Consider the following 22,674-nt stretch of genomic DNA (forward strand, 5'->3'; position numbering starts at 1 on the left):
CGTTTTCAGACGAGCACTGTGAAACACGGGTACGTGAGCCCAAGAAGTTTCTTGTAAATAAGCTGGAGGGAACTTTAGCGCTAGTGTCTATGGGAGCTGCGATGCGTGGCGCTTCAGCGAGCATGAGAATGATGAGTACATGGATTTGCCTAGTCATTGCACTTCACATTCTGTCTTGCTTCGCTTGGCTTGAAGCTGATTCTTGACGAAACAACAATTAGCGATAGTTTATCAGTTACGCTTCACCACCTGCATCTTTTATGCTCGTAATTCAAATCTGGTCACGAAATTCTGAGCGGTTTGTTCTCTTATTCAAAACAAAACCAAAACACTGCAATGAATGATGCCACAAGAGCGTTAGCCACCCACAAGCACGAAGACTAGACAAGTCCGAGTACTACCCATCATTCCTATGGTCGCTGAACGATCGCATTGCCAGAGTCCCCTCTCGTTAACTTTAGGAAACTCTTTGCGTGAGCCCTATCACGCACGTCAACAGTGGTTGATAAGATAATCCTCTTGCGCCAGGAATGATTCGGCATCTGTGTTGCTCCGAACGTTTGCGTATTTGTCGCAGAAGCAGGACTTATAAGCTCTCTTAGGCTTCCTGCGGTATACATCTCAATCAGAACGACTCTGAATGGGACGCTTTTGTGTGTGCGCGTGTGTGTGGCTGCGGTTTTTTTTTATGTCATATTTTTTTCTCTGCCTCTTTCAACATCCGATTACCCAAACCCACTGCAGGATAGCTCACCATGCAGACACTACCTTCCTTCTAATCTCTCTGCCTTTATCTTCTCTTTATACATATCTCTCGCTGAACCGTATTCTGCAGCGCTCAACATAGGCAGTTCGCTATCCGACGCGAGATGTTTAATGAAAGGGAAAAGTCCAGACGTTTCAAATGAACGTCACCTGAGATCCAGCACGAAATACGCACTCACTTGAATAAGAAGAGTAGAAAGACTATATTTTTTCAAAGCCAGAGCTTTGACATAACACCGCGACATTATAAGCATCGAGCGTACCCAAGGACTCGTGAAATGAAGATAAGCTGTGGGAAATAATCCTGCTGTCTTCCGGCGGCGCAATGTGCAAATGAAATTCCATGAATAATTGGGCACTGCTCGTTCCATGAGAGGTCATGAAGTTGTTGTACAACCTGAAGTGACCACCTCCACACAGCCCATGTTTTACTATAGTGATAACACACGTTTACCCATACATGGTTCATCAAAATTTTAGAACAGCCTTCTCGGCTGCTTTATAGAATTATCAAATAAACATGAAACGGTCACTAATTATTACTCTTCTGTAATTATACATCACAATTTTAGACGCCGAAACCCCCAATATGATTATGAGATAGACACGCGGTATGTTTCGCCACCTTGGTTTCCCTAAACTCGCACTCAAGTGCAACAGCGCGTCTGTTTAGATTGAAATATTTCGCTTTGAGAACTCTAATGTGATTATATTATAAACAATTATAGGTATATTGATGAAGCAAAAAATGAGGGTCGAAATTAAACTTTTATATTGTGCGCTGGAATCGTCACGAGAGACAAAACGGATTTCGAAAGCATATTTTTGGCATTTTACATCACCGGCTTCACAAAATTTTCTGTAACATGATATGCTAATTAAATTGCCTCCCCAAAGGTCAAAGCATTACATTTTTACCCATTAGAAACAACGTGGAACTTAGTAGGCACCATCAATATTAATAACGTCACGGTGTTAGGTGCAAAAGCTTAAAGGTAGCATCGCCAAGCGCATTTTGCTTTTCAAGCATTTTCTCGTTGAGCAAGTGTCTTGTCGCAGCAAGCGCGGTGATTTTAAAATTGTGAAAGAAAAGTCTACAAATAGGAGAAAAACGCGTATCTCTCTTTTTTTTTTTCAGAAGCCCTGTAACGAGGGTGTAAATATAACTCAACGAGTTAAGAAAAAACAACCTTTTCAACCGGGTCCCTGCGCAACGGATTGGGAGTCCTCCGGGCAGAGTAAGCTTCACCACTGGGGTGACGCGTCACAGCCCCTCGAAGCCCGCTTTACCCTGTTCAGCTACCGGTGGGTGGCCGGCCGGCACTGGGGATCGAACCCCGCACCTCCCGTAGCTGAAGCGGACGCGTACGTGCAATGCCACAGCTACGGTAAACTTTTCAACCCTTCCGATCGACACTTTGCTGGTCTCCGCAGAACTCATTTGCATAGGTAGACTTTTTTTTTTTTTAACCCCCTCGAGATGCGTTCGCTAATACAAGGAATAACAACCATGTCATCGAGCTCACCAGAGCGTCACCTTATCAGCTAAGCTACCCCCCCCCTTTCCCATTGACAAGCGCCATTGACCATTCATGGGTTATTGAAGAATTTTGGTACAACCTGAAGTGACGCACACCATGCAGTCGTCGCGTCGACACGGTGGAGTTAGAAACAAATGGAAGGAGCTCAAAAGTTACAGTCAAACGGCTCTGGCTGCTGTAGAACAGGTGCATCCCGTATATCTGCATTGCGTTTATTGAAAAACATAAAATTAAATACATTTTTCCGCGTATAAGAGCGCTCATGTACGTATACCGCTGTGTCTGCAACCAAAAAAAAAAGAAGAAGCCACATTAGCTTGTCGCAGCAGCTGTGGCGGCGGGAGAAATGATCGAAACAGGCGACTACCGCGTCGTGTATGCTGTATACTACATAGGGTTTTCTATAGATGCACTAGAACTCTGGCGCTAGCGTCTGTGGGAGCTGCTATGCATGGCGCTGCAGCCGGGACAAGAATGATGGATAGTACATGGATTTGTCTAAACTTCGTTCTCCCGGCTTCACGCGGCTCCGTGTTGCCAGCATCCACTTTGTCACGGAGGAAAATCGGCAAATGTTCAGCACTTTCACTTCACCACCTCAACCTTTTTAAACTCAATGGCTCAAACCGGCTCCCGAAGTTCACAACCGTCAGTTCTTTCATCCGAAGCAAACAAAAAATACAACAGTATACAAGGCCACGAGTGGCTTCGAAGCCCGGAAGCACGAAGACTATAGGCAAATTCGGGTACCATCCATACTTCCCACGATGGTTGAACAATCGCAGCACCGGAGTTCCCTCTCGTAAATATTGCATACGAAAACTCCGTGATATACTGTTGTTTCACAAAGAAATCGGGAAATTGTGCAACTCTGAAAAATGAACCGCATACTCAGTGCTGGAGCGCGGTAATTCTCCCGCGGGCGAATCTCGAACTCTCGCGCATCCGTTGAGAGTCGCGTTACAACAACCGCTCTGTCACTACGTATTCCAGCGGCGCTCTTTTTCCTCTTCCAAGTTTTGCTTGAAGTGCTAAGTGGATCTGCCAAAGGTCTCGCGCTTCTTTCCCTTGTCCACCGAGACGTAACGAACGCTCATGAAGCAGGGTTGTCGACAATTGCTGTTTTGCTGACGGCAAACGAGTATTCGGTTTAGTCGTAGCGGTCGAGCGCCTCAGCGGTGAGGCGAGCTCAGCTCCTTTAAATAACAAGGACACACGTCACCGATTGGTTGCCGTCTTGGTTAAATATACAAGACGGTAGGACACACAATGGTATGCAATACGGGATCGCAACGTTGATATATATATATATATATATATATATATATATATATATATATATATATATATATATATATATATATATATATATTTATATATAATATATTTCTAAATTGAGCCAATGGTAAGTCATTTTGGACCACAACAATTTGCAATCACGAGAGATCGTAAAGACACGAATTATCAGAAAAATTATATATTTAAGAAATAGTGTTTCTTTGTTGAAAGAACGTTTAAATAGTGTACAAAATACCTCAGCAGGAGAGTGAAAAAACATCGCAGGGAATGAAGACACGTTTAGCGATAGCAAACGGTATCAATCGAGCGCAATCAATTAGCGCAGCCAAGCGCAATGCCTTCCGCAAATGCACAGTAAACACGACACCGAACAGAGGGGAACTGTCGCCATCGTGGCAGCAAGCGACCTCGCACATCGATCGCACGTGTCAATGCACCGGGCTTTCCGGCGAGAACGGGTCGAACAGGTATAACTCATCCGGACGCGACAAACGTCGGGCTAAGTCTGTACGCGGCCGATGCAGGAAAACACGAGAATAACGCTATACTCACCCCTCCGTGTTCTGAAGCAAGTCTCGATGCGAAGGTCGTACAACGCGGTGATCGAGCTGCAGAGGGCCTGCGTCGCAGCCGCTCAACTGACTCACCCATTCGTTTAATCCACGCGGAACAAGCAATCACGTGATGCTCGGGGGTACGGAAGATAATAGGGAATTTTAGAATAGCACACCGCGAGCCCTTGCAGTGCGGTCGCTGCCACTGCGCATGCGTCGTAACGTGAGTCAGCGTTCGCGGACCGCACGCAAAAAAAATCCGAAATTGCGTGCGGTAATGGCGGCCCGCATGTGGCCCGCAAGCGCTGGTTTCGAGGCTATACGGTGTCGCTGCGATCGTGCGTTACGGTTCGCAGCCGGGCAAACGCTATTCTAAACCTCATATGGCGCCCGCTACGCCAGTAACGTCCGCAGCGCTTGCAAACGGTATTCTAGAACTCCCTAATGATTTTCTTAGCTTACGCTAGTATGATTGCTAGTGACTGACAGGGGTGTAGGCAGAATTTTTTTTTTTGAAGAAGGGGGGCGGGGCACTTCTTTTGTCTGAAGTGGTGGCCGGGCAGGCAAATCTGTTTATAGTGCAAGTTTGAGCTCTGTATGCTGTGTCAAAAAGGAAGCTGTGCTGTGCTTTTTGCGGACAACTGGCCTCAGAGACCGACTTTAGTGTCTTATTCTCTTTGATGTTGCCTTTCCTCTATCGAAATTTTTTTTTGTAATTTCTCTCTCTCTTCGCAACATTTCATTTAACATCTTTTAATCCCCTCACGCCTTTTCTCAGCACAGGGTAGCCAGCCTGTCTAAGAGCTGGCTAACCTCCCTGTCTTCCCGCTTAAACTTCCTTCCATATTTCGCGGGGGGGGGGGGGGGGGGGTCGCGGGTTCGGTGTTTCCTGGTTACACCATTGGTGACAGGCTATGCTCCGTGACGCACTCTTTATAATGATATGTGGGGTTTAAAGTCCCAGCCCCGCCGCAGTGGTCTAGTGGCTAAGCTACTAGGCTACTGACCCGCAGGCCGCGGGATCGAATCACGGCTGCGGCGGCTGCATTTTCGATTGAAGAGGAAATTCTGTAGGCCCGTGTGCTCAGATTTGGGTGACCGTTAAAGAGCCCCTGGTGGTCTAAACTTCCAGAGCCCTCCACTACGGCGTCTCTCATGATCATATGGTGATTTTGGGACGTTAAGCCTCACATATCAATCAATCAAATCAAAATCCCAAAACCAGGATATGATTGTGGGAGACGCTGTATGGTAGAGGACTCTGAAAATTTCGACCATCCTAGGTTTTTTATCTCGCATTGGTATGCAAGCGCACATGAGTGTTGTCTTATGCCCCCGTCGAAATGTGGTGGCCATGGCTGGGGGTCAAACCCGAGTACTCGAATATAGCAGCGAACGCAAGGTGTCACGAAGTAAATATTCAAAATTATAGGCGCAGCAAGGTGACCCTTGTGTTTTGTATAGTCACACGTACTGCTGTAGCGAGGAACTGAAAACAAGATTATCGAAAGTGGCTGATGACAGGTGTGGCCAAACCGCAAATGGCATTCGAAGTGTTTTGTTCAGGATGAGCTGCTTCCTGCCGGGCACACCTACTGTATGAAAATACATCGCACCTGCCGTTCTCGTCTAACATGCTAACAACAAAAAAGTAGAATTTGTCGCCTGACTGGCGAATTTTTTTCACCAAGAGGCAGGAGTATACCGAAAGGCTTGTTTTTCTTGCAAGCAACCCAATTCGAGCTCTCACTTTCAGGTTCGCATGCACATAGACCCCATTTCCTTCCCTCCCCCTAAGTGAATCACTGAGAAATTGACTGGGTTTGAAAAGACGGCAAACGTGTGAATAGGAGACAAAGTTAGGTGGGCTGATGATAGTCAGGGGTCTGCAGGTAATAGCGTGGCCAAGCAAGGACAGAACAGAGTTTATTGGCTCCACATGAAACAGGCCTTAGCCATGCAGTGGGCATTGTCAGGTTTCTGCTGCTGGTGATGATGATGGTGATGACGAAATACCCCATAAAGGTGAACGTAATTGCGACTGCTACCATAACTTGCTGCCGCAACTGGTAAAGCATCCGGCGCATTATCCGAGGGTTCCGGGATCGGTCCCTGCCAGAGGCTAATCTGTCTTATTGTTTACCTTACATTCCTCACATCTATATGCCAATTGCTATAAAATAAAAGTCAAGTAGTACAATTACCATGCCTTATATTTTCCCTGGCTTCATTATCTACTGGTTGTTTTCAAAATGCACGCATCGGCAAAGAAACCATGCCCTTAAGATTTCCCTTCTCAAACTACAGCAGCGGGCACGCAAAAAAACACACCACGAATATTTCTTATTGAAAGACGTTATTTACAATCTCTTATACGGATCGATGCAGGAGCGTCAAGATTGATCCGATGCGCATCGCCGGCTATCTAGGCGTCAGTAATCGGAGCGCAGATCCGCCTTTGCGACACCGCGGTGCAGACGGAATAAAACGAAAATCGCGGATGAGTCTGCACGTGTAGACGGCGGAATATCACGCGGGGCTCCTCATCCATTTGGCAGGGACGAGACGATTGTATACGAAGGCGAAATTCTCGAGAGCAAGATAATCAGAGATTTTCAGCGCACGATAAAAAACCCTACGTGGATGACACCCGCAGACCACTAAGACGGCGCCTCTCGCACAGCCCGAGTCGAGTTGGGACGTTAAACTTTAGGAGCAAACCAGTTAACGGTAGATGAATTGGTGTTTAGGTAAGCTGGAATTGGTTATGTATATTGAAACGCGCAGGGCAATAAACGAGGACACAAGAAGGCGTATGAAGCCTGTGCGGTATGTGGCGCTGTGAGTACGTGTGATATACTTGTGTCCTCGTTTTTTTGTTTTTTTTTTGCGCTGCCCGTTTCATAGATGCGTTTACAGGTACCACAACTGTGAGAGAATCCGCGGAGCTTACGGACAATAATGATAAGTTGAGGGGTTTTAGTGTACACGACACACACGGACGGTGACTCGAACAAGGAATTCTAGGCTAGACTCGGGGCGGACGAACTAGACTCAGAGCAAACCATACAGCCCGAACAAGCCCAGTCAAGCACTTTGTGAAACTATCGTACCAGTCTCGTTGTCCCGCATGTAAAACAAATACACCTTGGACAACGAGACTGGTACGATAGTTGCACAAAGTGCTTGACTGGGCTTGTTGGTGCTGTATGGTTCGCTCTGAGTCTAGTTCGTCCGCCCCGAGTCTATATATATATATATATATATATATATATATATATATATATATATATATATATATATATATATTATTGCCAGGCAACGCTCAATTCTGATGAATACAGATCAGACGAAAATTTTTCAACGTTGACTAGCAGACCCTTACTTTTTTTATTTTATTTAAATACCCTAAAGGCTTCGAGAGAGAGGCATTACATGGGGGGGGATACTTCTCCGTTACGATGTCTGTGCACGTGGCCGTTGAGAAACAATGCACCATTGCGCCTGAGTGACTGGGCCGGCTGTTCTATTGCGAAAGGGAGCAAAACAGTGGCACGCGAGATAAGCGAAGCTTTTTCGGTACAACAACAAGCGTGCCTTCGATTTCCCTTGACCCGCCGCGACGGATTATGGTCCTCGACTGCTGAATCGAACTTGCGGAATCGAATCCAGGCTAGCGCATTTCGAAGGAGCCGTAGTGTTAGAGGCCCGTACGCTTAGATGTCGGTGCACATTAAGGAACCCCACTGGTGGTGAAAATTTCTGAATCCCAGCAAATTAGATAATCAGCTTCTGTCAGAGTAAAGAAGTTTACAATATCGGCCTTTCTGAACGGTTGCGTAGCCAGAACGCCCTTCCTGTGTGCGTTTTTGTTTGATCCTGAGTACACGTGAGTTTTTTTTTCTCTCTCTCCCTTTGCCCCGCCGCGGTGGTCAGTGGCTAAGGCACTCGGCTGCTGACCCGCAGGTCATGGGATCAAATCCCGGCTGCGGCGGCTGCATTTTCGATAGAGGAGAAAATGCTGTAGGCCCATGGGCTAAGATTTTGGTTGCACGTTGAAAAACCCCAGGTGGTCGACATTTCCGCAGCTCTCCACTACGACGTCTCTCATAATCATATGGTGGTTGTGGGACGTTAAACCCATATAAATACATCTCATAACGTATAATTTCATATATCACAAAAACATATCATAATAAGGTGTCAGTAATTTTTTCTGTCTTTCTGTACGCCTTCTTCTTGCCCTTTTTTGCCCAACCCCAGTGCTGGGTAGCAAACCAGATGTCAATATCAGGTTAATCTCCCGGCCTTCTTTCTTTCTCTCTCTATTACTCCTAACAGCACTGAAGTAAGACACCTACCGGGAAAGGCATGGCGCGTCAGTTTACCGAGAGCGTGATCGATATTATATCATTGCTACGTAGGCTTGTCTTGTATACGTGTGCGCGTATTGTGCTTATGTTTTGTAGATTATTTAAAGCAGCGCGAATTACAGGACAAGAAATGGACACTACACGATTGCTTCGTCGTTGCTTTCGCAGTTTTCACATCTAGTCTAACTGATAACTGGTGACCGCGTGTCTTGATCATGTTTAGCTTCCTTTCTCTTTTTTTCTTTTTTATACATCGTTTTAAGGACGATCCAACTTTTTCGATTGGCTGTTTCGCTGCATCTAAGCGAACACTTCCAAAGTGTGAGCGAAAACGGCTTTAAAAATGCGCTTATCGTTTTATGACTTTGTTAACTCGACATCCCGACGTCAAAGACTGAAAAAAACACCATTTTTGCAGAAGTGCGCGATCAATGTTTCTTTGTATGTATGTACATACTAGTTCGTACGTTCGTGACTGCTATATAACGAGCATCTGTAGGTTAAAGGGCCTCTCTACGCAGCCTCTGAAGATGCATAAAGACGATGTCGTCACTCTTTCATAGCGTTCTCTTTGTTTTATTTATTTATTTATTTTTCGCTTTTCAGAAAGCCAGGATGGTGATTCACGTGACGTCATGGGTGCACACACTCTCGATTGGGCTGTACATGAGAGATATCGGCTGTGAATGGTCGCCAAGCCTGCTTCACAATGCAGTCGCCCACTCGTTTTTTTTCTTGTCTCGTAGGAATATATCCCGCGCGATCAACTGATTTCACTTCGTTTTGTGCGATTCTGAACGCGCAAGCGGAGATAACAGCGTGCGGTCGTCGACAAGCGCGAAATCCGGTTTAATCAGTGACGTGGCTTTGCTTTCTTGCGTTTGCGTAGGCACAATAGCGTGCTTCAATGTTGCACGGACCTTTCTTTGCCAACACTAGGCTGTGATAGCGGTGTCGGTGCAAGTTACAAAGGGATCCATTTGTGCGCATTTGTGATGCGCTGACAGCGCGAAACTGTATCACGAGTGTACATTATGTTACTGCTGTAGATTGTAATGCGCAATCGAGCAACCGCCCCCTACACTTATCAAACGACATGGTATATAGGCATTTTCGCAAGCTGCACGGAACAGCTAGGCAAGCCTGACAGCTCCCTTTATTTAGTAAAAAAAAGCGCCGATGACCTTACGCGCTCATTATTGGTATAATACGACCCTCGTTTATTGAACAAGCAGAATGCAAACAGGAGTGGCCATTATTTTTGCAAATATTCGGTTCGACAATAAGATAAAAAAGAAAAAAAGAAGACGGTGGCATGGGCTTCATTCAACAAACGTGGGCTTGTCGGTTGTATGTGTGTACTTTTTTGTTGTTGTTCAGCCGCGCAAAAGAGAAAAAAAAACACAATGACACTAAACGCTCTCTTCCCAGCTTTTCGGCTGAAGCACACACTTCCTATTTTTGATATAAAAAATATCATAAAAATAAAACTGATACGAAATTAATAGTTCTGATCTAACTTCAGACTTACTTTGGGTGCATATCACATCGGAGCATGAGTGTATTAAATACGTGTGTATAAGAAAAAATTGATGAAACTAATTTATACGAATTCGCTGAATTATCAGACTGTTTTCTGGTGAACAGCTTGGGGATCGTTGCGACAACTGCCACAGCGGATTTCTACCGCACGTTTCCTTTTGCGCAGCCCCTGAGATCAGTGACGAAACAGTCACCCGAACGAACACAGCAGAGCACACCAACTCCTAGGTGTCTGTGCCCCTGCTAGACATCTAATAGGGTAAAGGATTAGGGTCCCCACCCTTTTTTTTTTCTTTAGGGAAGAAGCTCCTCAGGGCACAGTGTTGTCGTCGACCGCATCCGTCATGAAGTTGGCGACTTCCGTAGAGTTTCTTAAAACTACCTAGAGGGGACTCTGGCACTGCAATCGTTCAGCGACAAGGGGACTGATGCGTAGTACCAGGATTTGCCTAGTCTTCGTACTTGTGGCTTTCAAATCGCCTTTGTGGCTGCGCTTTTTTGTTGTGTTTTGGTATTGTTTTGAATGAAGGAACAAACAGTTTTGAACTTAGTGACCCGATGTGAAACGGTTAGCCTAAAAGATGAAGATAGCGAAGTGTAACGGCTGAACATTTACCGATTATCATTTTGTCACAAAGCAGCTCCAAGCCAAGCGAAGCCAACTGGAGCCGAAGGTACGAAAACTAGCAAATCCGTGTACTACCCATCCTTCCCATGCTCGCTGAAGCGCCTGGAGTTGCAGCGCCCATAGACACTAGCGCCACAATTTCCTCTAAGTATTATAAGGAAACTATGGCATCTACAACGTTGACATAATGGTCCTGAGGACCAAGCTTTGTAGCCTTTTCGTGGACTATTTATGTCGATTCATGCCCCTCAATTTACATCATATGGGGCACCGCTTGGGTAACATATGTGAGAAAAAAAGTTTATAGCCAGACATAAATGTCAATCAGAATGGCGACGCAACAATTTAAAACATTTACAAGCAGAAACCTTCCTTACTATGTCAGAAGCTTCAGACATTACGGAACTTAACGCCTAGCGTCGTCTATTCGTTATGTAGCCACCCTCCTTTTTCAATTTTTTTATCGACCTATTACATGAGTGAGCGCTGGCTTGCGCAAACTGCGTCGACGGACTGAGATCCGCCAAGATAACCTTGGAACCTTGCGATGCGATTACGCGCACAACACAAACCTTACAGATTATTTGGCACATTCGTGGCTGCCAGCGATAACGCTGGAACATTCGCAGGCACTTGTATAGAAAATGCCGACGCACAGAACCGATTGCCAGTTGATAGACGACCGACACTCGGTCCGCCGCTACCAGTGCCAGTGTGTATCGCCGAAATTTCGTCTACAGGCAACATGTTGGGCCAAACGAAGAGTTGCTTCTTTGACGCGCCGACTGTTGCCTTCGTCGACGCCATGACCTAGTGAAAATACGCGTGAGGAAAAAAAGGTTTAGCCATACCCTAATGTCAATCGAATTGCGAAGTAGCAATATAAAACACATACAAGCACAAACTCTTTATACTAGTCGGCGGCTAGTAAGAAGCATTCGCAACAACCAAGAATTTTAGCTGGCCGCGTAATACTTAAGAAAAAAGAACGTACCCCCCCACTTTCCGAAAAGAATCATAAGGAAATGCGAATGCATTTCTTGTGCTGAGAGAGGGTACCTTGCCGTCAGACAATCGCCTTCATTGACTTCTGCCATCGTCTTGAGACGCCCAGCCAGCGAACGGTCGAGAGTGAGGAGCGAGTGGACAGCGTTCTCGGCTCGGCGTTGGCGTTTCACAGCAGTGTCTCAAGAACATACTTCCGGGTGTTCTTGAGAGGCGCCCAGCCAGCGAACGGTCTAGAGTCAGGCGCGAGCGCACCGGAAAGTGGGGCGAATGAAGGAGAGAGGAAATGTCGAGAGAAAGTGTGGCGAAAAACAGCCTCGAATTCAAGGTATATTTTATCCGAGATTAAGTCACCGATACTAGTCTCTGCAGATTACGTTTCCGGAAACAACTATCTTTTAATTTATAATAACATAGCTTTAATCTAACAAATCAAAGCCACTTGATGGCTACGTGGGCACCATGAGAAAATAGCACGTTTCTGCGATTTTTGGAGGGCAAAAGCTGGCTCCACTACAGCTGGCAAAGCATTGCGGAAGCTTCCACTTCAGCAATTTTTTTAAACTTCCTTGGGCAGGCAATGCAAAGGTGACGTCAGCGCCCACTGCTAGGAAGCGTGACGTCAACGCGCCGCAACATCGAGACCTACTTGGCACCGTGCCAACAGCTGCAGCGCGTTCGTACGAATGGACAGCGTTACACAGACTTATCAAAAAGCTGCTGCCGATCTAATAAGCGATGGCCGGTTGACGATGATTAGTGAGAATTTGGGGCGCAATTGTCATAAATGGCCAAAGAGCACTATGTCTTTTGTGTATGAGCAACATCACTGATCTCTACAAGGGGAGCTGGATGGCAAATCGAGCACGCACGATTGAAGCCACCGGAAGAAGCTGTTGTTGTCCCGAAAACCACCGCCATGAATAGTCACCTGCTGCGGGTGCGAAGGCTTTTCTCTCATTTATAATAAAATGTTGGCCTGTAGAGCACTGTCAACTTTGCGAATCGACCGGAAATGTCGTCGCAAATACATTTTACGCATAAGTACGAGGAGATGATGATATTTGACCACCAATGTTTTTACAGAGGCGCGTTGAAGGTGTTGGGTTTTTTTTATACACAGTTTCCCACGCTCGAGGCTACAACCATACGAAAAGTTCGTAACTTGAAGAGGTGCAATTTGACGCCGTCTCCAGGAAGCAGAATTCGCGGTGACCATTTTTGCAGAGTGATCTTCTGACCCCTCAGTTCCAAAAACTCATCTTTGAAACAATGTGATACCAACGTTGTTTTCTTTCCCGGACCACTAACTTAAGACAAATATTTGCGCTCCAGGCTACGAATGCACTCATTCCTTTCTTTCTTGGGGACCTTCGACGCAAAAACTTTGGTCTGTCTGTCTGTACATTTGTCTCTTTTTCCACCGTTACCACGAGCCGGGTACTCTATACAGCACCAGATGATAGCCCGAACGGCAGACCCGATCTGCAGCGCCCACCAATATTGCTCAAGATTCAGCATTCACACATGTGTGATTGTCAATTAAAGATCAATTATTGCGCATATCTGAGGCACCATAACAACACGTATATATTCTGCATGTTTGCCTTTTACTATAAAAGGCATAAATAAGTAATTCTAAGGACCGTAGCGCTTATCGCGCTGCCCTGACCATGCATGAAGCCCTTCATGCATGCTTGCATGAAGAAGCGAGTGCTTCCAACGCTTTGCTAAGACGACACGGTGGCGGCACCTACCCGTCGCCTTGCGTTCTACACCTTATCACCTCTGAGACAGGCGCGCACGCCCGTCTCAGGGCCACGTGCTTTGTTTGTAAAAAAAAACTGCCAGATGGCGCTCATGTATCACGTGTGACGTGACTTGATGCGCTCGTTCGCCTCCGCTGCACGCTCGAGGCACTCTAACGCAGCGCTTCCGGAATACCATTCACCGATTTTCTTGCGCAGCGCATCAAATAAATGTTTTGTTCACTCTCTTTATACGCAATACTGTCGTCTTTCGACGACGTTTGCAGATTACATGCAGATACGGGGCCAATTGTTTTATGTACAGAGTCGCTCTCTCCTTTACTTTCAAGGTTTCAATAGTGAAGGAAAGAAAACAAGACGAGTCGTTTATCAATGCATGAACGAGGAGCCGCCAGCCGGACACGCTTGCTGCCGCGACGCGCACGCATAAATTGATACACGCAGCCAGCCTGTCGCCAAGGTTAAGGCTCAATGGCCTAGTCGGAAACGCAATTAACAGACACCACCGGGTTATTCAGCGGCGACGAACGACCATGGAGCGAACAATGAAAGGAAAAAACGATGCATCGTGCAGAAAATGGCGCGCTTAAATTACAGAGCACCGTGGCTGCATCCGCAAAGTTCCGTGCAGAGGTGGATTATTCATGAAGGGTTCCAATGAACCGGGTTCTTCGGCATTAGAGCCCCCCCCCCCCCTCTCCAAGGGCCAAGAAAAAAAAAAGGCCGACATCGTTGGTTTTTCGAAAACGTTTAACCCTCCTGCTGGATTTCCCTGATAAAAACAAATTATCTATTTCAATAATTAATATACAGGCTTCCAAAACGTTGTTCATTGCATAACGTGCATAATCTGGAAGTCAGTTGACAGTTCTGCAGTCTGTGGTAAAAACCTTTTACTCGCCCAAGACCATGCATCGTGTAGAGTGAAGGAGAAAATCCATTGCATGGAGGCATATAGCAGCCTGAGGAGGATTTTAGCAGCTACGGTCCAACACGCAATGCAACGGCGCATATAGAATGGTTCCTGTTAGAAATATCGTTTAATACGCTGAATGAAAATAACCGGTATGAAGCTGACGCAAGGGTATGCGATGCATATATATATAGGGTTAAAAAAAGGGGGGGGGGGGGCACCTGTCCACATCACCAGTGCTCGCACACAGACAACCAAAGCGTGTGCTACCGAACCAGTGAGGCTGGAGGTGATACAGTGAGTTATTGTTCACAAAGAAGATGATACGACGTGGCGCAGTACCATGTTCTCGTAGTCACATTTTACTTTCGGCGGGACGGCTTTTTGCTTTTCCATAGTAGACTACACAGTGCCCTAAAGTGTTTAACACTTGTTCGAAACACACAAAGGCGTTCCCTGATTTTCGAGAGATGTCCTCTCTTTAAATAAGGGTAAACAACGCTTTAGGTTGACACGACTGGCAAAAACACACGCGGTGCTTGAACGGCACTTCTAAGAGGGCGCATGCAGTCTTTCTTCTCAACTTCTCGCACCGTTTAGTCTTCTTTCAGTACGATCCAACGAAACAGACAAATCTTAGTGCTGCCCACGTTTTTTTTTTTCTTCGTCTCCTAATATTGCTCATTTTTACGATGACAATGTGTCCACGTGCTTCGCAAGAAGAAAACACCCAGGTGATATAATGACCAAACTCACCCCTTCTGCTTTCCTATTGCCACTTCCCTCTAACTGTGTGCGAGTGTAGCATAACACGCACATCTCAATCGCGCAGTACGGGCGTGATATCGAATGTCCGCCACCTCTCCAGTATCATTTGGGTATGACTCACACGCGCAGACATGGCTTGCCGTTCCGAGCACGGGTACAGTTTTAAACACTCGAGAGAAGGATCAAAATAAATATGGCTCGTATTCTTTGCAGCTAAATAAAAAACAATTGTCAAGTTTCAAGCATGACCAACTGACGAAGCGGGAAAGTTATTGGGTAGGCGAGGTAAAGGGGCATCATTTTTTATTAACCGGGCTCCCGCCCGTATTCTGGCCTTGGGTACAAGCTGCATGATGATCAGAAACTTCTCAATTGTGTTTAGAAAAAGAGGGTAATGATTCAGATTACTTAGTACCCTACTATGGGAGAGCACAAAGCCGTCCCGTGGGCCTTATACTAAGGGGGGGGGGGGGGGGGTTTAAAAACAGTGGGAAACGATTTAGAGTACTTAGTACCCTACTATGGGAGAGCACAAAGCCGTCCCGTGGGCCTCATACTTGGGAGGGGGGGGGGGGGGATTTGAAAAGCGGTAACGATTTAGAGCACAGTGTACTCTACTATGGGAGAGCTTAAAGCCGTCCCGTGGCCTCCAAAACACTGCACATAATGTCCTTGGGGGGGGGGGGGGGGTTAGAATTTCAAAACACTGCACATAATGTCCTTAGTGAGACCCGACATGGAATTCAAAGGAGGCGCCCCACGCGGCGTGTTTTGGAGTCTCCAAGTACAGAGAAATGCGGCCCTGAAACAATCACCGGTCACACGTTTGTTTGTGCGCACTGTTATGCAAAAATTGACGCTATATAAACAATGATATTGTCGACAATCGGCCCCTTTTGATGTGGCAATCCGATCTTTTATCTTGGTCGCTTGTCGTTTCTTACTGTACAGGTGCTCCCGAAATAATTCGGAGCGCCAGAGCACTGGCCGCTCGTTGCCGAAGCGCGCCGGTGAAAAAGTAGTGCCAGTGCCGGCGCGGTTTCCCTAGCGAGGGCACCTCGTTCCCCAAAGCATCTAAATGGGTGTCGCTTTGCACCAAAAGAATAGAGCGGCTCGCTTTTTAGCGTTTTGCGGATGCAGTCTCAGCCAACACCACCTGTCTTAGCGCTCTGTGCGCGCGTATGCACGCCGTGGAGCATACGTGCACGTGCGTTAATGGGCAATGATTTTGAACGCCAATAGTTCAACTGCCTCATTAGTTGCGGAATGTGACCATTCCGCCGCTAATTTTCGACAACACGGGTAGGAGCAAAACAAAAGCACCGAAAGTGGCAAAGTCTATAAGGAAATGAAGCAGAAAAGTAAAGGCTATATAACTACTTGCGCGCACCAAAACCTCCTGCATTCGCACCAAGCTTTCCTCGAAGGTTTTGGTGTGCGAAAGTAGTTATATTACCTTTGCTTTTCTGCTTTGTTTCCTTATAGACTTTTCTTTGCCACTGTCGGTGCTTTTGTTTTTCCATTACTTATGTTTTGCTCTTTGTGCCATATGGTTTTTGTCACATGGTTACTGTCTCCCCTATATATTTTCCCGCTCTGCGCAATAAACTCAGTTGGAAGTTAGCGCTCGTGTCCTTCTTGTCTCCGTGTCGTTGTTTTGTTCTCGCGCTATAACTATCGTCATGCCATACCAACTATGCCACACTTGTAGTAAGGGTCGATATACCAGCGCTCATTTCGATTTTCGCTCGGTAACACACAAGTCGGTCCCACAAGCTCTTCGAAGTGCGACGGGCAAAGTGCTGGCACGTTTCGTTTTGCCATATCGCACGAATGACGGCGAGAAGCTCATCAACCGGCGGTAAGCTGCACGCGCAGCCCGACTCAATGTTGACAAACATGGCGGTTGCTCACTTTTCCAGCCGGAAATGACGTCACGTGCAAGCCGTGTAGAAGAACGGTTCGTGTCAACGAATTCCGCCACATACTCTGCAAGTTGTAGTCGGAGCAGGCTCCTTCGAGAGAAGCCGCGTATGCGGTCTGCATGCACGCACACAAACCTTAGAGCATGCGTGGCCGTGACAGCACGAACGTCGAAGAGGCTTTACGTTTAGTCACGGCCCGCCGCAAACATTACAGCAGCGTGCAAGACACTCGACAAGACAGGCTTCTTTCTCTTCGAGGCAACATGGATCGTTCCGTGCAATGATAACTTGGAACGATTGCATCGTACTGCGTCAAAATAAGGGCGTTTCGTATACAGTCCCCTTAGCAAACGCTGCAATCCCCTTGTGGTATCGATTCTCGCGCACGCGTCTTACCTCAACTATAGTTCAGTTAAGCATTGCGGTGCGAATTTTACCGAACTATAGCTTGCAAGCCGGCACGCTTGCGTCGATCCCTGGAAGATGTGACTGCTATCTCTTTGCGTTTCAGTTTATCATAAGTTTGCGTGTCAGTAACGCCCAGCTTGGATTACTGAGAAAGCCGAGCACGTTGGAGCTTTCGGTTTCTGAGTTTTTTTGTGTGCCGTAATCTGAAACTATAATGCTTGACCAGTCCTGACTTGCAGTTCGGCAAGTATGGACAAACCGTGCCGTCCGTATAAGGTATAAGGTGATAAGGTCTGCTGAAACGCTTTCAGATCGTGGCGCATTTACCACGGAATGGTTAAACCGTAGCGTTACGCTGTAGCAGCGTAAACGGCTCGGTGTTTCGATACGACAATGCTGAAACACCACAACACCGGGAACAGTTTGGAAAGCGCAGCGGAACTGAGCAGTCTTCCTTCCTTACACGAAGCCCGCTGCCCACTCGGAAGAAAAAAAAAACACGACCGCTTGTGAAAAAGAAAGAAAAAAAAAAGGTGATGAAAGGGGCGGACTCATTGATTGATATGTGGGGTTTAACGTCCCAAAACCACGATATGATTATGAGAGACGCCGTAGTGGAGGGCTCCGGAAATTTTGACCACCTGGGGTTCTTTAACGTGCAAAAGGGGCGGACTCACCTGTTGCACGAACTGGATACAGTATGCGGGCGGCCGCAGTCGACAAGCAGTTCCAAAAAGGAAAACTTCCCGGTTCGAAGCAGCCTGCGCGGGCTTACTGGCTGCTGCTTCCGACACCGACCGTTGAACAAACACTTCCGGATGGCAAGCTTCGATTGCTCACACTCGAGCTCTTCGTCGGCAGAACTAAATTACGTCAAACACCCAAGGTGTCGAGATGTCGCTCGACCACCGCTAGTGCTCGCTGGACGTCGTTGCCTGCCACCGCTGCGTCGCATCCCGTTGATTCGAAACGAAAAGCACATCCATTCCCCGAGAATCACTCAGAACCACACTCGGCACCCGTGACATCCACACTTTCGTTTCTTCGATGTTGTAGCTCGGTCAACGCAGCTTAGTTACAGAAGCGGCTGGTCGGTCGCGTGGAAAAAACTTGACAGGTCTCGTAGACACAAAACAAGAAGAGAACGGGACCGGAATGACGCAAGGCGGCCGCCGTTTCGCACACTGCTACAGCACTACTGGTAGTCGACGGGCGGTTTTCACAGACGGCCCTCCACGGGGCGAGTAGAGAAGCCTGAGCCGAAACGCGTCTCGTCCCGCGTCGGAATGCTGCCGAGCAGGTAGGCAGCTTTGAAAGCACGAACGAAGGCGCGCCGCTGAGCCGCCCGCGTTTCGCGCGCGCCGGGAGCGAGGCGAGGAGGATTTCAATCTCGCCCTCTTTTCTTCACGCTAACTTAACGCTCTCTGTTTCTGCTTTCCTCCTTTCTACGGGGGAAGCGTGCGGAGCGGGGGTGACGGCGGAGCTCGGCGTGGCGCGCTACCTGCGGCGTTGAGAAAGAAGCCCAGACGGTGCGGTCTCGTCTCAGCTACGGGGATGGCAGTGAGCGCCGCCTCGTGGGAAGGCGGCTTTTTCTTACTTCCCACACCCTCGCTCTTGTTGGGCAAGCCCGATCGTCCTTCTCAGTCTTCCTGCTGTTCTGTCCTTCTGCTGCTTGTATCCCGTTGGAGCCCTCTTTCCACACTCGTTTTCGTCACCGGTCTGCCGCTACGCGCCTGCGGATGTTCAAGTGACGCGCGCTTTTCCGGAAGTGCTGCGTCATAGACATCGAGAATGCATGTAGCCTGGAAGGATATTCTTGATCGTGTTGGCTATTGACCAAAGAAAAAAAGTAAATAAAAGTGAGAGAAGGAAATATTCGTCCGCACTTCAACGCAATCTCTCGTGAATATCCGAGGTCGAGATTCGGGATATGTAACGGCTGTGGCGTCGTCTGGAGGTCGGCATCGTAAGCTGCTGCTGATGGGTAATTATTCTGCCGACGGATACTGGAGATAACCATGGACGGCGCGCAATCAAACCATGCACCATGGACCCGATATCGCAATAATAATAATAATAATAATAATAATAATAATAATAATAATAATAATAATAATAATAATAATAATAATAATAATAATAATAATAATAATAATAATAATAATAATAATAATAATAATAATAATATTATTATTATTATTAGTAGTAGTAGTAGTAGTAGTAGTAGTAGTATTTCGTATCGCCTAGAATAAGCAACGATACTAAATTTTCATTTGATTTGATTTCATTTTTATTTCCTTAAAGGCCCCCGAGAGGGTGTTACATAAGGGGTGGGTAACGTACAATCGATATTTCTGTCACTATGGTAAATGTGAAGTTACATTTGAAATATTATGCATGAAGCTTGATAGAGAGTTGATTGTGGCGATATCGTGGGAAAGGCCATTCCAGTCTTTTGCTGCTCTGGGAAAAAAAGAAGCAGAAAATGTTTTAGTATGGGCACGCAGGCGAATAAATTGTAGCGCATGGCCGGTGCGACGAGATCTGTGAGCTGCAGGGATAATGTAAGGAGGGCGGTTGAGTGGAGAGTGAAAAAAACTCGTGAAATAATGAGAGGGTTGCGATGCGTCGGCGACACGATAAAGGGGATATGTTACACGTGGCTCTGAGGCATGAAACACTGATGTCGTACGAGTATGAAGCATAAATAAATCTAGCTGAACGATTTTGAATGGATTCAAGGGAAATTGTAAGACCAACTTCAGGCGGGTTCCAAATGGGAGATGCATATTCTAACTTAGATCTAACTAATGATGTATAAGCAAGTAGTTTTACATCACACGGAGCGCTTCGTAAGTGGCGTTTTGAGAAGCCCAGGGTTCTGTTAGATGTTGATACGATTTTATTAACGTGAGTGTTCCAAGACAAATTGTAGGACAAAGTGACTCCAAGGTATTTGTAAGTGGTTACTGATTCGACAGGGACGTCAGCTAGGTTATAGGAAAAGCGAAGAGGGTTTAGACGGCGAGTAAATGAGATTAATTTGCATTTAGTACGGTTCAAGGTGATAAGCCAGTCATCAAACCACTGTAGGATATGGTTGAGGTCTTCTTGTAGTAACATTTGGTCAGAATTGTCAAGGACAGTACGATAATTGACAGCCGTCAGCAAACATGCGGCAATTTGAAAATACGTGCATCGGAAGGTCATTAATGTAAATTAGAAATAAAAGAGGACCAAAGACAGAGCCCTGCAGTACACTCGATGTTACCGGAAGATGGACAGACAAGCTATCATTTGTAAACACTGATTGCATGCGGCTAGTGAGGAATTCTTTTATCCAGTTAAGTTCATACGGGCGCAAGTTCAACGAAGACAGTTTTATTATTAAGCGTTTGTGGGGTACTTTATCAAAGGCTTTCGCAAAATCAAGGAATATAGAATCGGTATTAAGAGACGCTATAAACGCGCATGCACGCGGGCGTAAGCCCCGTTGTGAAAATGGGCGATTGGGCGAGTTGGTTTTCGCGATTTCTCGCCCGTGTCTTAGCGCTTCTCCGAATCGCTTGACCGCGTCTTGCTGCCCTTCACTACGTTACACGTTCGCATTTCACGCAGTGCCTCCCCGAAACGCTAAAAGGAATCCATCTCGGTTCCTCTGGGAGCGAGGCAACGCCCATTTAATGTGCTAAGTAACGAGGCGAGCTTCCTAGGGGTCCTGCGAATTGCGTAGACCGCTGTGTATAACTCGCCGACCACCAGTTCGACACTCTGGCTGCTTGAAAGTCACTAGTAGAATGATATTAGAAGTGTATGTTACAGACAGAAACACTGTTAACTGTTACAGAGAACAACGAGCTGCCGACGTTTTTTTTTGGGGGGGGGGGGAGGTGGGGAAGGGCAGGTGACTTTGAGATTACTCGCCTGTATTGTGGATCAAATAAAGGCGTTTAAGTCACTCACTCACGAATGCCGATAAACGATAAACGGGTGCTGGTAATTGAAGTCTCGATAGCTGACCATCACCTGACCACTCAGCAACGTCAATGGTACATGGTGTCTGTACCAGAGAATCATTGTCAAACCGTTGCTCGCAGCACCGTCGGAGTTTGACGTGCGAAACTCGACACGTGAGAATCCTGTCATGCGTCACCTACCGACCCGTGAAAATCCCTGCCAATGATGAAAAATGATTATGTATACACGTAGAAACCGTTATCAACGCTACTAATAAAACAACGTGGCTGATTGATTGATGATTGATTTGTGGGGTTTAACGTCCCAAAACCACCATATGATTATGAGAGACGCCGTAGTGGAGGGCTCCGGAAATTTTGACCACCTGGGGTTCTTTAACGTGCACCCAAATCTGAGTACACGAGCCTACAACATTTCCGCCTCCATCGGAAATGCAGCCGCCACAGCCGGGATTTGAACCCGCGACCTGCGGGTCAGCAGCCAAGTACCCTATAGCCACTAGACCACCGTGGCGGGGCAACAACGTGGCTGATCCCTCTTTTTTAGGAATAAGTATAACATGAAAGTGAAACAGTTCTCGTCCCAAGGGTGAAGGTTATTAATGCCACAGCAAAAAAAAAAATGGCAATGCCACGGGAAGAAGGGCAAGCAGCTCTAAACTTGCCGCACGCTTTCAAGCAGAGAACACATGAAATGAGCATACACTGGGCGTGCGCAGACAACCAACTTTCACAGCTTGACCCTTAAAACACCCGGCTCAAACAGAAGGAGAGAGACGCACGAAACGAACGCCCAAGTATGCACAAGACCAGTGCGAATAACTGTCACAATTCGAACTTCTTTGTGTATGAGCAGCGCTCTCCTTTCGTAAACGCGGAAGCGGCAGTGAGCAAAGCAACCTTTGCGCTTTTTTAACCGCTGTATCTTTGAACCAAACTTGCGGTGGAAGCACAAGGGTGCAAAGTGCCCGAATCCTGAGATAAGTGTGCACGCTAGTGAGCGATCCCACCAGGTAGCATCTATATACGCACTTTGACCACGCCACGTGAAGGCGCGCGCGCATAGCAACACGCGGGGAACGAGGTCAGAAGAGCCCGCTAAAATTGAGTTGAGAGTAAGCATCTATTTCGTTGTAATTTTATATCTCTTCACTGACTAACTCTGCACTGAGGGCACCTATCACTGCTGTTCTTGCCGCACTTATCT

At 46.8% G+C, this 22,674-nt stretch overlaps 1 protein-coding gene across 1 annotated transcript in view; it reads right to left on the bottom strand.

Annotated features, from left to right (window-relative positions):
* LOC119181635 (putative ferric-chelate reductase 1 homolog) overlaps positions 1 to 18,941 on the bottom strand; it is an 87,448-nt gene extending 68,507 nt beyond the window's left edge. The window contains exon 1 of the mRNA XM_075875764.1: positions 18,168 to 18,941. The gene's annotated coding sequence lies outside the window, so the exon portion shown is untranslated. The remainder of the gene's footprint in view (positions 1 to 18,167) is intronic.
* Positions 18,942 to 22,674: the final 3,733 nt, after the last annotated feature.

The sequence above is a fragment of the Rhipicephalus microplus genome, chromosome 10 (assembly GCF_043290135.1).
Source record: "Rhipicephalus microplus isolate Deutch F79 chromosome 10, USDA_Rmic, whole genome shotgun sequence".
NCBI classification, from domain to species: domain Eukaryota; kingdom Metazoa; phylum Arthropoda; class Arachnida; order Ixodida; family Ixodidae; genus Rhipicephalus; species Rhipicephalus microplus.